This window comes from Anomalospiza imberbis, chromosome 3, assembly GCF_031753505.1.
Source record: "Anomalospiza imberbis isolate Cuckoo-Finch-1a 21T00152 chromosome 3, ASM3175350v1, whole genome shotgun sequence".
Classification (NCBI taxonomy): domain Eukaryota; kingdom Metazoa; phylum Chordata; class Aves; order Passeriformes; family Viduidae; genus Anomalospiza; species Anomalospiza imberbis.
Window position 1 is genome coordinate 12046355 of NC_089683.1, and position 13930 is coordinate 12060284.

Below are 13930 nucleotides of genomic sequence, written 5' to 3' on the forward strand. Positions count from 1 at the left end.
TATTTTGAGCACTATTCATTTCAACCAGCAGTGTCTGCTTTCATATGCCTTGTGTTTGTCTCATGAAATAGATGTATGTTCCATACTTTTCCTACGAAATGGTGGATTCACTGTGCATATACAATAAGACAGCTTTCAAGGAGTGCACTGTATTCCTATGACTTTCACAGATGCTGCAGTATTAATGTGTGTATAAAACAGAACGCCAGAACAAGCCTCATGCATCCAGGGTCCTCAAGAAGCAGATTTGCAGTGCATGTTTCAGCATTCAAGTGCTGTACAGAAAATCTCTTGTGCAGAAGTGACAGATTTGCTTCCCAGAGCCACAGTCATACATTCTTCTTGTGTTTGTGCAGGGTGTGGCAGGGAAAGGCCACCGAGGAGAAAGATGACATGAAATAGGTGTTGCTGTTCTTTAGATATCTCCTCTGGACTGTTTTCACAACCATTCCTCTGTTGCATCCAGAAAGCAGGTGCTCAGGGCAGGAAAAGAGGTGATGTGCAGTGCTTCACCATTGGATTGCCAGCTCAGGCTCTCTATCCTAAACTATAGGACAAAAAAAGTCATCTAATGCCACTGGATATAATTCTTTTTTCTGCTATTTTTGGATGAAACTTGATGGAGATGCTTCAGTAGTTATAGTGCCAGATGAAATAACAGAAGCTGTGATAATGGCCCATTTTTTTATCTCTTGAGGAAAATTCCAAGTACTCAAAAGAATGTGAAAACAAACCTCATGGCAGTAATAACTGAGATGTGCCACCATCCAACAATAATCTTGACAAGCAATCACTCCTCATTACGTTCAGTAAAATTCCAATATAAAGCAACTTTCTATTCAGATAGAAAAAGTGCCACATAAATGGCTACAAGAAATCAGAAGAAAACTGGAAAAGATGGGTAGATTTCTGGGAGTTTCCCAATATTCCTTCAGACTGGTATGACTACAACTAATCAGAGTTAACCAATCTATTATTTGTCATGTTTACTTGGCCCAGGGTACAGATGTCATGACACTTAAGTTTGCAATTCTAATGTACCCTGGTGAAGATTTGAGACTGGGTGATACATGTTGGATGAAATTTTAATTTCCTTTTTTATATTTGTATTTCTCAGTTTTAGTTTGCTCAGATTATCTCCTGTCTGTTACTCCCTATTTCTTTCTGCCATGATGATGTATGTAGAAACAAAGTTAGGCAGTGTCACAGACTTTTGGATTTGAAAAACAAACTACAAAACTGCAAAGTATGAAAATAATAAGTTAAATTCTTTATTTCATATATACATTGTCACCGCAAATGCATTGAGGATTATGGGATATGACTAGTTTTTGTGACAGAATGTTGGAATGACTTCACCAAAGTGCTATCAACAGAAATGATTCGTGAACCTACATAAACCAGCCCTGCCCCCCCTGCCCCCTCAATGTATTTTTAGGACAAAATGCTCCATAATAAAATTTGAAGTGAAAGTCTGGTTTTATCAGGTGTTGGGGTTCTTGGTTTTCTTTATTTCTTTGTTTCTTTGTTTTGGTTGGACTTGGTTGTTTATTTCTTCATTTTTGTTGGGTTTGTTGGGGCTTTTTTTAATTTTTAAAAATTTCATGTGTTAATTTTGTAAGATGAACATTCTGAGTATTGAAATCTATATCTTGCCTTTGAAAAATGCACAAGTTTCTTATATGCTTCACTGGATTTTTGAAAAATGTTAACAAATTTCTCACCGATTTTTAATGAAATACCATGCTATGTTCATGGGGAGCTTAAAAGGAAACAAAAAATTGTTTTGAGATCTTCTCAAGAAATGAAATGTAGTCAGAACTAGTTTTATTATATAAACTAGGGTAAATTACCTGTAAATAATAAGTGTCTCTTCTGAAGACAACAGCAAAAATAGAGAAGTGTAAGCTAAGTGTTTGTTGTAATAAGTAATCCTTCTTAAAATATACTATAGGGTTTTACACATTCATTATTTAGTTATGGTCAAGAGAGGGAAAATAAGAGAGAAGGGAGGAAGGAAGGGAGGATAAGGGACTAATAGGATTATTTACAATATTTGATAGCATAAACATCACCAGCTCACATCACACTGAGATCCCTTTGGAAATTCTAAGCTATCTTAATTCCCACCTTCATTTCTGAGCAGCTGGTACTTAGTGGGTTTTTTTTACTGCAGTGTGTGGCATCAGGCCTGAACTTGAGGGAAGATATTAATACAAGCACCCTCTTCATATATCCTTAAATATGTGTCAAAGTCAACACTGCATTTTTTAAAAATTAATTTTGTATTCTTTTTTTAATTATTATTTTTTGAAACTGCCTTATACTATTAGGGATGCTGAATCTGGCAACCTTTAAAAGTGAGGCTCCATGCTCCAACCAGCAGTGAAGGTGAGCTGACATTCTCAAAAGCACACATACACATGTATACATCAGATAGGACATAGGGAAACACTTTCCAACAGATGGCAACAGAGGCCTTGCTCACTGCATCCTCTGGTCACCTCCTGTGACAGCCTTGGTTATGAAGACTACCCTGTTTGTCCTTGTTTTACTGTACACCTCTGTATTTGTGGAGATGAGAATTCAGTCACAAGACCAAATGAATACTTTTTAAGAAGACCCAGCTAAAACTTTTTAAGTGGTAGAGAATCCACTGCAGAAGCTGTTCCAACCGGTGTGTATGTCATTTATACTCACAGGTGACACGGACAGATTCCTATCTTGTACCTATCTAACTTTAATTTCCAGGCACTGGACAAATTACCTTGGTGAATTATATACTAGAACCTCCTGCTTTCAAATTATTTGTCCACAAGGGCTGCTAACAAAGGCATCAAGCTATTTCATGCTTTTGTTTCTACAGATACACCAAACGTTTTAATTGACACAAAGTGCTGTTTTGAAGGAAATCAGCTGTCATCCCCACTTAATACTCCTGGCGTCTCCTCATAAAACAGCCTTTAATTGCACAGACTGGATTCTAGATGGATCTAAATCTGGATGATTCAGGCTTCAGAGGACTTTGTGATTTGACCCTGTTGCTTATGAGCAAAAACCAGGACCAGACTGGAGGTAGCATTGGGTAAAACTGCCATCCGTTTGTAGTTTGGATGTTTGGTGGCCAGCACTAACTGCATTATTCTGCAGATTCATTTCCACAGCTTGCATATTACTGCTTGCCAATGGAAACTCAGGCGGGTCTGAGTGTCTCAGCTGAAGACAGTGGCACCTCATCCCATTGGTCTCTTCCAAAATAATTTCTAATTTTTGCTGCCCATGAAAGGAGTTGTCAGAACCCAAAATGCTTTTCCGACATTTTCAGGTGTTCCTGTGAGTCGGAGACCCTGGCGGACAACTGGAGACAGCTGTGATTTTAATTTTGAGCCATGGAATGAGTTACCAGCTCTGCGAGAAGAACAAGAAGAGACAAAAATCTAAAATTTACAGTAGATAAAGTAGAAGTAGTTATAAGTTAGAGGAGAGTATTTTTACATTATGTTCATGGGGGTTTTGACCGATGTACGGGGGGGTCAGGATTGGTACAGGGAGGGTATGAAAAATCCAACATAGAGGATTTGGAGTGTTACTTGTCCCTTTCCTCCTTCTTCTTACCCTCCATCTTCTTTGGTGATGTTGGCATCTTTTAATTGGGTTTTACTGAAAACACACTGTCCAACATAAGTGCTAGATATTGGTAAAAAGTAGTAAACATGTAGTACGTAACAAGTAGTATTTAGTCTCTGTGCCTGCCCCTCGAGGTCAGATGCTCCCTTTCTGCCTTGCTGGACAGACCTCAGCAAGGGCACAGAGAGAATTGATAGATAAAAAATAGCAAACAACTGTTAAGAAGTCTGCGCCTTCTCTCGGCCAGCAGCCAAAGAGACAAGCTTCCTGATAATTTGAAATAAATCATCCAGAGACCAAATACTGCGGCTGCTGCATCTTCCTTCGTCAGTGCAGGCCAGTGAAGGCCTTCTCCACCTTCCCAGAGTCACCTCAGCACTAGAGGGACATCCAAGAAGGAGTAAAAATTTTTTTTTTCTCAGTGGTACCCACATCAAGGAAAATGCCTTATACTTTATAGAGAGCTCACTCTCTCAGTCAAAACTGCTGTCCTAACCAATCATATGCATATTGAGGTTTTCTGGGCTTTTAAATTTTTCTCTAAGATTTTTCTTTCCAGAGTGGTTTTTCATCCTTCAAATTGAATGGTTTTGCAGATTAAAAATTTAATTTAAACAATCTATTTGCATATATTAAATAAAGCATTATATCTAACTGTTGACTCCACAGTGCTGCTTCTTCAGTAATTCGTCATCTTCATTATTTATTACAGCCTCAACCTCTGTGTCATCTCCAACCATTTACCAAAAAGTGTTTTTCCAATCTAATCCAAGTCACTGATAGAGATGCCAAATAGCACAGAATGAGCTGAGAAAGATGTATTAATTGCAGCTAATTAGTAGAGCAGCAGTAAAACTTAGGGGTTTATCAACTGAACACTAGAGAATTCTATTTTTCAGTTTTATATATGAATTATTAACACAAGAGAGGTTCTTAACTGAGTTATAAAGAGACACCTGCGGCTCTAACACCAGTTACAGTTTCCACCCACCTGTGGCTGGGTGCAGATTTGTCTGCAGGACACCTTCATGGGACAGACAGTAACATATTCTGTGTGTTACAGCTTGGTGACAGTGCTTTGTACTTGTTTGCAAGAAAATATATTTTTTTATTTTGCTTGTGTCTCAAGCTTCTTGGGTTTAACTTGTTAATCAAAGTTTGCAGCCACCTAACTGGTTTTCCATTAAAATAAAGGTCCTCAATTATCTTTTGGAATCCTAACAAGATATTAGATGGTTAATAGTATTTTTCCAGTTGAAATTATTTGACTTTTTTTCTGAGAGATGTGTGCATATACTTTTGTTTCCTTTAGGTCTCAGTAGGACATCAACCTGAAAAACTACTGACAGGAGGAATACGAGCTGTTGCTTAGTTACAGTTGCATGATAAGAGCCATGATGGTAAGGGCTCATCTCTGTAATTGGATATATCTCACCACCACCACCTCCTACTGAATCTAACAGGAAAGTGAATCCACCTTGAAGTCAGGCATCATGTGAAAAACCCTACTTGGGATCAGAAAGAAATGGAAAGGAAAGCAAATTTTGGAATTATCCACTCCTCTTTTTTTTGGGTCTAATAAGCTTTAGTCAGACTGAAACTATTTTGTACTATGTTCAGAAATAACTCAATATTTAGGTTTGGATATTTTTAAACAACTGGAAAAATTATTTGCAAAAGGGATACAAATTATGAGGGACCAGACCCATCCTGTACTGTCAGTGGGTTGCTGTAAGATCTTTGGGAATATGGTCCCTTGGCATAATAGCAATTCTTATCCATATAAAACTAGTCATTGCTGCTTGGTTTCTATGAGCATTCAAGAAGATAAAACAAAAATTGGTGGAGACAGAACACAAAAAGTGTAGATATCACAAAATTCAAGCAGAGTTTCATGTGACATATTCATTGGCTTTAGTTTTCATCCATGTCTTTTCTTCAAATAAAACAAAACTGCAGAAAGAGTAAGGGCTGAGGTTTCAAAACAAAAGCACAAAAGCACATAAATATTCAACAATATAAATATTGTTTTTCTGGCATGTTGGGTGAAAGTTAAAACAATTTCTCTCAGTTTCAGTGATCCACAAGACATACTGTGTAAGCAAGTGGTGTAGCAAACTAGGCAAGAGTGATAAGCACATTGGAAAGAATTTCATCCCACTCCTGAGGTATGTGAGAAAGACAAAGGGGATGAATCAACCTCTGGTATCCTTTTTTTCTCCACTGACTTTAGCAGGAACACCAATGGTTATATGGGCAATTATCTTGGCTTATACTAGGTGAATTCCCCACCAATTTACCTAACAATTGTGGTGAATAATTATATTTTCAAGCTGTGCATGTGAAATAAATTAAATCTATAGTGTGAACTATATGAATAGTTCATGATTTTGACAATCAATGCTTAAAACACTGAAGAAGTGACAGCTGACAGCCTAAGATTTTATTCTGAGTTGCTATCATTTCCCTAGGGAAATAAACCCACCATAAATGATTTCTCAGAAATATGACTAAGAAATACAGTAGTTAGAAAATTGTTATATTTAAGATTTTTATTTACTTCTAGTGAAACCAGAAAGATTTTAAAGTGAATGTACTAACCACAAATTGATTTTTTTTTTAGTTGGAAAGGACATGTTTGACTCTGGATAGCAGATAGGCCCACACTAATCTCTGTAGTGTGAATACAATAACTAATACTAAATTTATTAATTTTTAGTTTAGACATGACTATATTAAAACCAGGAGTTACCTAAGTTGAATTTGGTGAAGGGTGGTAAAGGGAAATAAATATTAACACTAGTATATTAAATGAAGGAATTAGGTAAATTGGGATTAAGCACATATGCACACTGGAATGGTGGTGAATTTTTTTGCAGGAGAATTAACACACTCATAATACATATATACTTTGTTTTCAAGTCTGTTAATCTGAAAAAATGATACAAGAACAGTCAGACTGAGTAACAACTAGTAGCAAATTTCTTAGGGATCCAGAATACTCAGAATAAATTTCAGAGAACCTGAAGAAAGAACGTCTTTAGGCAGAGACTGATCAATGTTCATGGCTTAGTTGAAGAAGTTTTCACTGTTGCTACTTGTGCTATGTTGACTCTGTTGATGAACAAATCAGCTTCATCTTCATCTCACTTTTCCAGTGAATACTAACTTGATAAGAAAATGTTTTAAGATCTTTTATACAAAGATATTTTTCAAAATGATATATGCATATTTTTCCATTGGGTTATATAACCAATCCTATTTGAAATGAGATAAATATCCTATGAAATAAAGATAATATTCCAGAATGATGATGAAACCAGAGAGAATATGGCTGGGCACTGCAAAGATTGGCATTTTGCATTAAGCCATGTGAGAAAAGGAACTAGCAGGAGAATAGATACAGACTATGGCATTTCCAAGTACTGACACACACAAAATATCCCTTCTGCTCTGTTAATCAATCATATTCTGCTAGATGAACATATTATCCTTCCAAGAAAAGAATGCAAATAACAGATGCCAAGGAGAAGGCTGAAATGCTTACTAAGATATTTTTCTGTGATCTCTTTCGCTCACTCTCTGTCTATATATATAGACACATTTTCAAATACTGGCAGAACATTTTGTGTAACAATTCCTAAGAAAGCTAAAAAGAGAAGGGAGTGGTCATGATGAAGGGAAGTGGAAGAAAAGGATTGGCATAAGTGCTGTGAACAGCATCAAATACAGTACCTTGTGCAGCTATGAGGAATGACTTTATTTCTCCTAAAATTCTGTGAGAAGTTATTATAGTGCGAGAAGAATAAAGTAGTCAGAGGTTCAAAAGCATGTGGGGAGAGATATCGATAGAATATTTAGCAGCTATTTTTAAGAAAAATGAATATCAAAATAGTGGTAGTATTGGAGACCAATTGGTTCGTGAGGAATAACAGAGTTCATATAATTAAGGTCAAGATAATTACATGGCAGTTCATTTAACTGCAATACTCCCTAGTAGAGCATAGAATTTTTTGTAGATCAAGGAAAATGAGGAATTATTAATATAAACCCAACATTTAAAACTACTCTGACTCAGTCAGAGCCAGATTAGCTGCAGTTAAAGCTTTGCTCTTTCCATTTTTATGTATGAATATTTCCTCAGAAAATATTAGAAAATGCGAGTAAACAAAGAACATAGGATTGTTCTCGTTAATTTGTTTCCATCCGAAAGCTAATGAAGATTGGAAACAGATAAAAATCCTGTGCATGAAATTACCATGGTTTATAATTATCACAGCAAATTCTTTCAGGTCTGTTCTTCTAAAAACAAGTAATAAAGATTTCTTCCCATTTTTCAATGCCAATACTGATAAAAATTGTATGAGCTGATATGAAGTCAAAAGAGACAATGCCCATCAGATTAGTCTTGTAAACCTCAATGCATAATAAAAATGGTAGAAAATGGGATTCACTGAAGACAAAGCACTTTATACAAGGAGCAGCTCTACTCTTCTGCTTATCACTTTAACCTTATTCGGATGTGTTTACCCAGATGTCATTATTCATATTTTTGGACTGAGTAATTTTTCAAAAACTTGCAAGCATTTTTTAAAGTAAACTTTATGGCATAGATGTGGAAAATGCATAAGGGTGAGGAAGAAAACTGTGTGTCCACAGTCAATCAAGTCTTCCTCATAAAATTAGTGATAGTTTTATAATTCATCAATAATCAACATCCAGAAATATCACACAATTTCACTCATTTTCCTAAGCCTTTCCTTTTAGATCTAACTACAAAATCAGATGTATTTGTCAGAGTGAAAGCAGATAATCTCCATGGGCATTCCAGTTTGCCCAGATTGCCATCTGAATTATTTAGCTGATGCTACTTGCCACCTCAGATGCTATTCAACAGTGCATGTACTGTACCTGTGCATCAGCAAAGCAGAGCAGAGCAGGTATCCTCCAGAACCTTTGGTAGTTTGTGAGCTTGGGACATCACATACAATCTTGTATGGTTTATGTTTTCTAATGGAGAATTTATCTCTGGCAGAGTTCTGTCTAAATTCTTAATACAACACTTTTATCTTTATGATTGATTAAAATTATTAAATAAATTATGATAATAAATTAAATTAATCTAAATAAAAAGTAAATATATTCTTAATATTATTTAAGGCTACATTTTAACTAAAATGTTAGAATTTTAGTTTAATCCCATATATTGACCCTTACAACATTTTAGCAAGTTATGCCATCTAATGCCTGACAAAATAGTAGAGAAGAAATGTAGCCAAAATTTGCCCATAGTGAAATTGTTGGTGGTGTTTGATAATCTTTGTGAAGGTAGAAGTTTAAAATAATCAGGGATTACTCTTACCCCATCACCTCTCTCTTAAAGAAGGTCCCACCCTAAACTTTCTGTTGCTGGCTCTGGACAACGTTCCATTAGCAGAGTCCCTTCAGCTTAACACAAGAAAATTGCATAAAAGAGCAGTTTGACAGCCAGAAACATGACAGCATTTAATAAAAATGAGAAATTATTTACTTAGCCTGCATTTCTCACACATCTGACAACACTTGCAGAAGTAAAATTCACTTCTAAAAAACTAAAAATAGTTAGACTTGGCTCCAGCTTGTTGGCTGGAGTTCAACACACAAAATGTGAGGCACTCCCTAGTGCAATAATTTTCATAATTGTGACTTGGCAACAAATGTTTGTGAAATATGAATATGACAGCTTCACTCATTATGCTGTCAAAGGATGATAAATGTTCAGAATTTTGCAGACTCTTTCCGATGAGACCAAATTTCAGGAAGAAATGGTCTTCCACCACTGCTGCCCTGGTTGTTAGGAGGCACTGCATAGGAATCCTATAATTTCTTCTTGCGTGACAGATGCACAGCTCTCCTGAAGGCCAGCTCTGGAGCAAGTTTATTTTAAAAATAATGTCATTTGTATTTCTGTTCTGTATTACAGTCAGATTTGGAATAAAACTGATTCACAACAGTGATGCCATCCTAACTGGATCTTCCCAGTACACCCCTACTCCCAGTTTTTATGTAAATACAGTTCATACAAACAATACTCTGAAAACAATAGTAAAGACTAAAATCTCCTACACATATGGAGGGTGTGAAGGTGATGTGATTCCTGGTTTCCAGGGCTAATCCTAGTTGTTACAGAGGCTCTGAAAAGTGATGGGAAGAGGTAAAATCTTGACCACAGTAGATTTGCTTCAGGTATTTTCTCAGATGGTCATGCTGTAACAACAGTGCAGCTTTATAAGAGATTAAATTGTTTTATTACATTTTTCTTAGGAGGTAAACAATTCATATGTCTTCATCTTGTGTCTGACCTTTTCTTGGGAGGAGGTCTGATTATATGTCTCCTTTGCTACAGCTAAATATTTGCTGGGGTTTTCTGTTTTATCAAATTCACTTCTGTGTTTATCTCTTATAGAGTTGTCTTCTGTGCAGCTGTGCCTGCCAGAAAAGATATGTAACAAAATTTCAGCTTCTGCAAATGTAAGCAGCAGAGGTATTATGCTATGTAAAGACAACCTTACATCTTCCTTTTCTTTTGAGGAGCTCTTGGTTGCTTCTTAACCTGATATCATAAAATTCATTTTTTAATGCAGTTTCACACTTTAACTGATTTTTTAGGGCAAAATGCTCAGTGCTAATGTATCACTGAATTTCTTCCTTTTACAGGTGGTTTCTTAAGATGAGGTCTGCCTCAAGAATGACTTCTGCTGACTGATCATGCATCAGTGTGATAAAGGGATTTAAGTTGTTTAATCTGTATGTATAGCAAAAGAGAACTAATTGCCTTTAGTTTGGAAATTCAAAATGCATCTTGCCTATGAAAGCCATTGAAGCCAAAATACAGTTTGGGGCAGGGGAAGGGGTGGGGTGGGTGGAGGGCAGCTGCAGTCAGCAAATTTGGGAAGTAAAATGGGAATTGAAGGTGCTCTGGAGTTTATTATCGCAGGAAAGCGATTCTGTTTTGTAAATTATGTTAATTGGCTGAAATAGTGAAAAGAATGAAGCCTTCTGCCCAAAGCTGCAGCTCTAAATACTGTTTTCCGGTTGAGTGAAATGTGAAAAAGGGAATGAAATGCTACCTCATGAACATCATGTCTGATAATACTTCTAGTCAGAAGAACTATGATAAATGTAGTAAAAGAAATAAAAAATTTTAGATTTGATAGGGAAATAGAACATAATTTTATACCGTATTTGAAGGCAAATATTTTGAACCTTGAGTTTAAAAATAAATACTGGAGTTGCATCAGCCACAGAATGCTATCTTGTGACTTTTCTAGAATGACATAACTAAGTCCTTTTTAAATTACCAAGATTTTTTGTGCATAGCTGAAGACATTCAAAAGGAACTTAATATATGGAGTAAAAACACTATGATTTTGAGAAAATATAAGGTAATAGTAAATTCTAGTAGCTGTTACCTGGGAATATTTTAAGGAAAAATTAAACATTATTAGATCTGTCAATAATATCTGTGTTGACACTGCTCAAAAATTGTTTATAAACTTTTTTTTGCTCCAGAACACTGATCTATAGTATTTTTCATGGAGTTATGAAGAAACATCCCCACAGATGATTTATTGCATAATTTCCTATTATAGGAGTTCCTTATCTGCCTTTACAGAAGACTGGGTGTCCAGAGTCAGTATAACAATTTATGTTTCATTTCTTTTCATGCCCATTTCTCTGTCCCAGAATTCTGTTTTTCCCAGAATTCCCCTAGCTATGTCTGCATAAGGGATTTTGTGTACCTATGTCTTTTAGGGACTATCAGACTGTTTTTCTCTTGAACCTTAAACATCCTTGATATGGCTTTTCTCATGTCTTATCTCACCGAAGAGTATTTTCTCTGAACAGCATTGGAAACATCTATTGCAGTCCTGCTGCATTCTCTGAAAATTTTACTGTTTACTCTTTTCAGTCTGCGGACAGCTCTGTTTCACGTTGAGGAATATTTACCAGCTACACATGACTATCTTAATTATGTTGGGGAATTTTAAATTCTAGCTGCCTATGCATAAGGTTTCAAGTGGCTCTCATAAAAGGCAGTAAGATGCCAAATATTTTATATTTGAAGTGAATAGTCTATAATCAGCAACCCACTGAAAAGTAACTGATGACATTCGTGGGGGTAGATGGCAAAGTTTTAGTGGGGGAAGAGGAGCAGCTGCAGGGGTGGTCTCTCATAGATCAGTTTCCTCAATGTCCAGCTATCCAGCTGTCCAGCATCAAGGAACTTACTGCAGGTCAAAGCTGAGCCTGTCAGGGAGGTTTAAGTGATGTAAGTAAAAAAAGGTTTTAAAAAGGAAATAAAAAAACCCCAAAACTAACAACAGAGAAAAGAGGACAGAGTGAAAGAGTGAGAAATAACAGAGATCACTGAAATCAGAGAAGAAGGAGGAGAAAGCACTCCAGGAGGTGGGCAGATTTTCCCTGCAGTCCATGGCAAACCCGTGCTGGAGCAGATTTCCTGCAGGACTGAAGCCTGCAGAGCTCATGCCAGAGTAAGGGAAGTGACAAAGAGAAATCACTATGAACTGACCATAATCTCTTCTTCATCCTCTCTGTGCTGTCTGGGCTGCGGATAAAGCAGTCTGAAGTGAAGGAATGAATCTATTTCAATAGTCAATAAATTAAGTTAATTTTCCCAAATCTGGTTTGCCAGTAATTGCTAAACAATCCCTCTCTTTATCTTAACTCATGAGCTTTCTCTCTCCTGTTTGGCCATAGTGTCTGCCTCTGTTCTGCCAAGCAGAGGGAGTGAGAGAGTGGCTGGGTGGGAGTTTAGCTGTTAGACCCACCACAGGAACATAAAATTTGGGTAAAGACAGAATGGAAATGTGAAGGGTGCTCATTTCATATAGTCTGGAGTAAAAATGAGGAAAAGAAGGATCTATAGGGAGTTGGAATGATTTGATTTTATATTTGCTTCTTTTCAAAATTAAAAAAAGAAATAAACCAAAACAAATACAATTCAAGCAAATTAAAAGCTAAATAGAGATTCAATAGCACTGACAGGAATACTTAAAGTTGTAAGAAAATATACCCTAACAGTGCAAAATCAACTTTTAAAACTCATTGCTCTGAACGCTAAGACAAGCAGGTTTGTAAGAAAAGTTAAGGATTTCCATAGATATTGAGAATGCCCACATTTTGGTTGCAAAGGACTAAGAGACAATCAGAAAAGAATGGTTGAAAGCGTGTCTTCATGCTAGCTCCCTACAAGATTTCTTGCACTTCTCTTTGAAGAAAATTATACTGATGCCTGTATGAGACAGGCTAATATCTGTGTCAATGCTCTGATTTGCTCAATTTTTTTTTCTGTACTTTTACTTTCTTGGTGAATATTTAAAAATTCACTATCAATAAGAGAATTGAGTTTCAATTGGCCCACCAGGCTGATTATCTAACGAGGACCGTTATTCTTTAATCAGCATGATGCAGTTTTATGTGTGAGACTTTGGAAAAGCAAGTCTGGAAAAGGAATCTGACAGAATTTCTCAGGATCTTGTCACTAATGGTAAGAACTAACTGCTTCTGCTTCACAGAACCAGAGCAAAAGACGGTTAAAAAGGCTCAAAAAATATTCTCATTCAATCAGGACCAAATCCGCCCAGAAAAGACATCTGACCTGTTCCTTGTTTGTGTGTTTGACCACCCTTATCCTGTCCAATGACAGCACCCCCTTTGCGTCCTAATATCAAACCTAACTTCCTCATGTCCTGCCTTTGGTGAGTGAGGAGAAAAAATATCAACATCAGTTTCATGTATTACAAGGTATCTCAGGTTTTTCTTTTATAATCTACAACAGCCAGATCCTTCAGCATTTTCTCATGGGTTGTGTCTTCCGTATCTGTTATTCTTGTGCTGTCTAAGCTCTCCCTGATTTACCTGAATTTTTTTTACAACTGCGGTGCCCAGACTAAGCAGATTTTTTTCAGATGAGTCTTCTACCAGAGTAAAGTAAATGGAAAAAAATACCTCTTTTATCATATGTACAATATTTGCAATATTCTAAATTAGCCTATGTTAAGATACATTAATTCTTTTTACAGTTCACCACCATGGTAGAACAGAGTTCACAAACAAGAAGGGCAGTTACATTCATAGTGCAGCTTTTACAAATTTAGTAACCAATTTTAAACTTTCTTTTTAAAGAATGACATCTTACTTTACTGTTTTGGTCAGTAGTATGCCCTTTGAAGACTGTTAGGTTTGAGTGTCTAAAAAAGTCAACATTGTTTACTTACAGAACTCAATTTATTAAAAATAT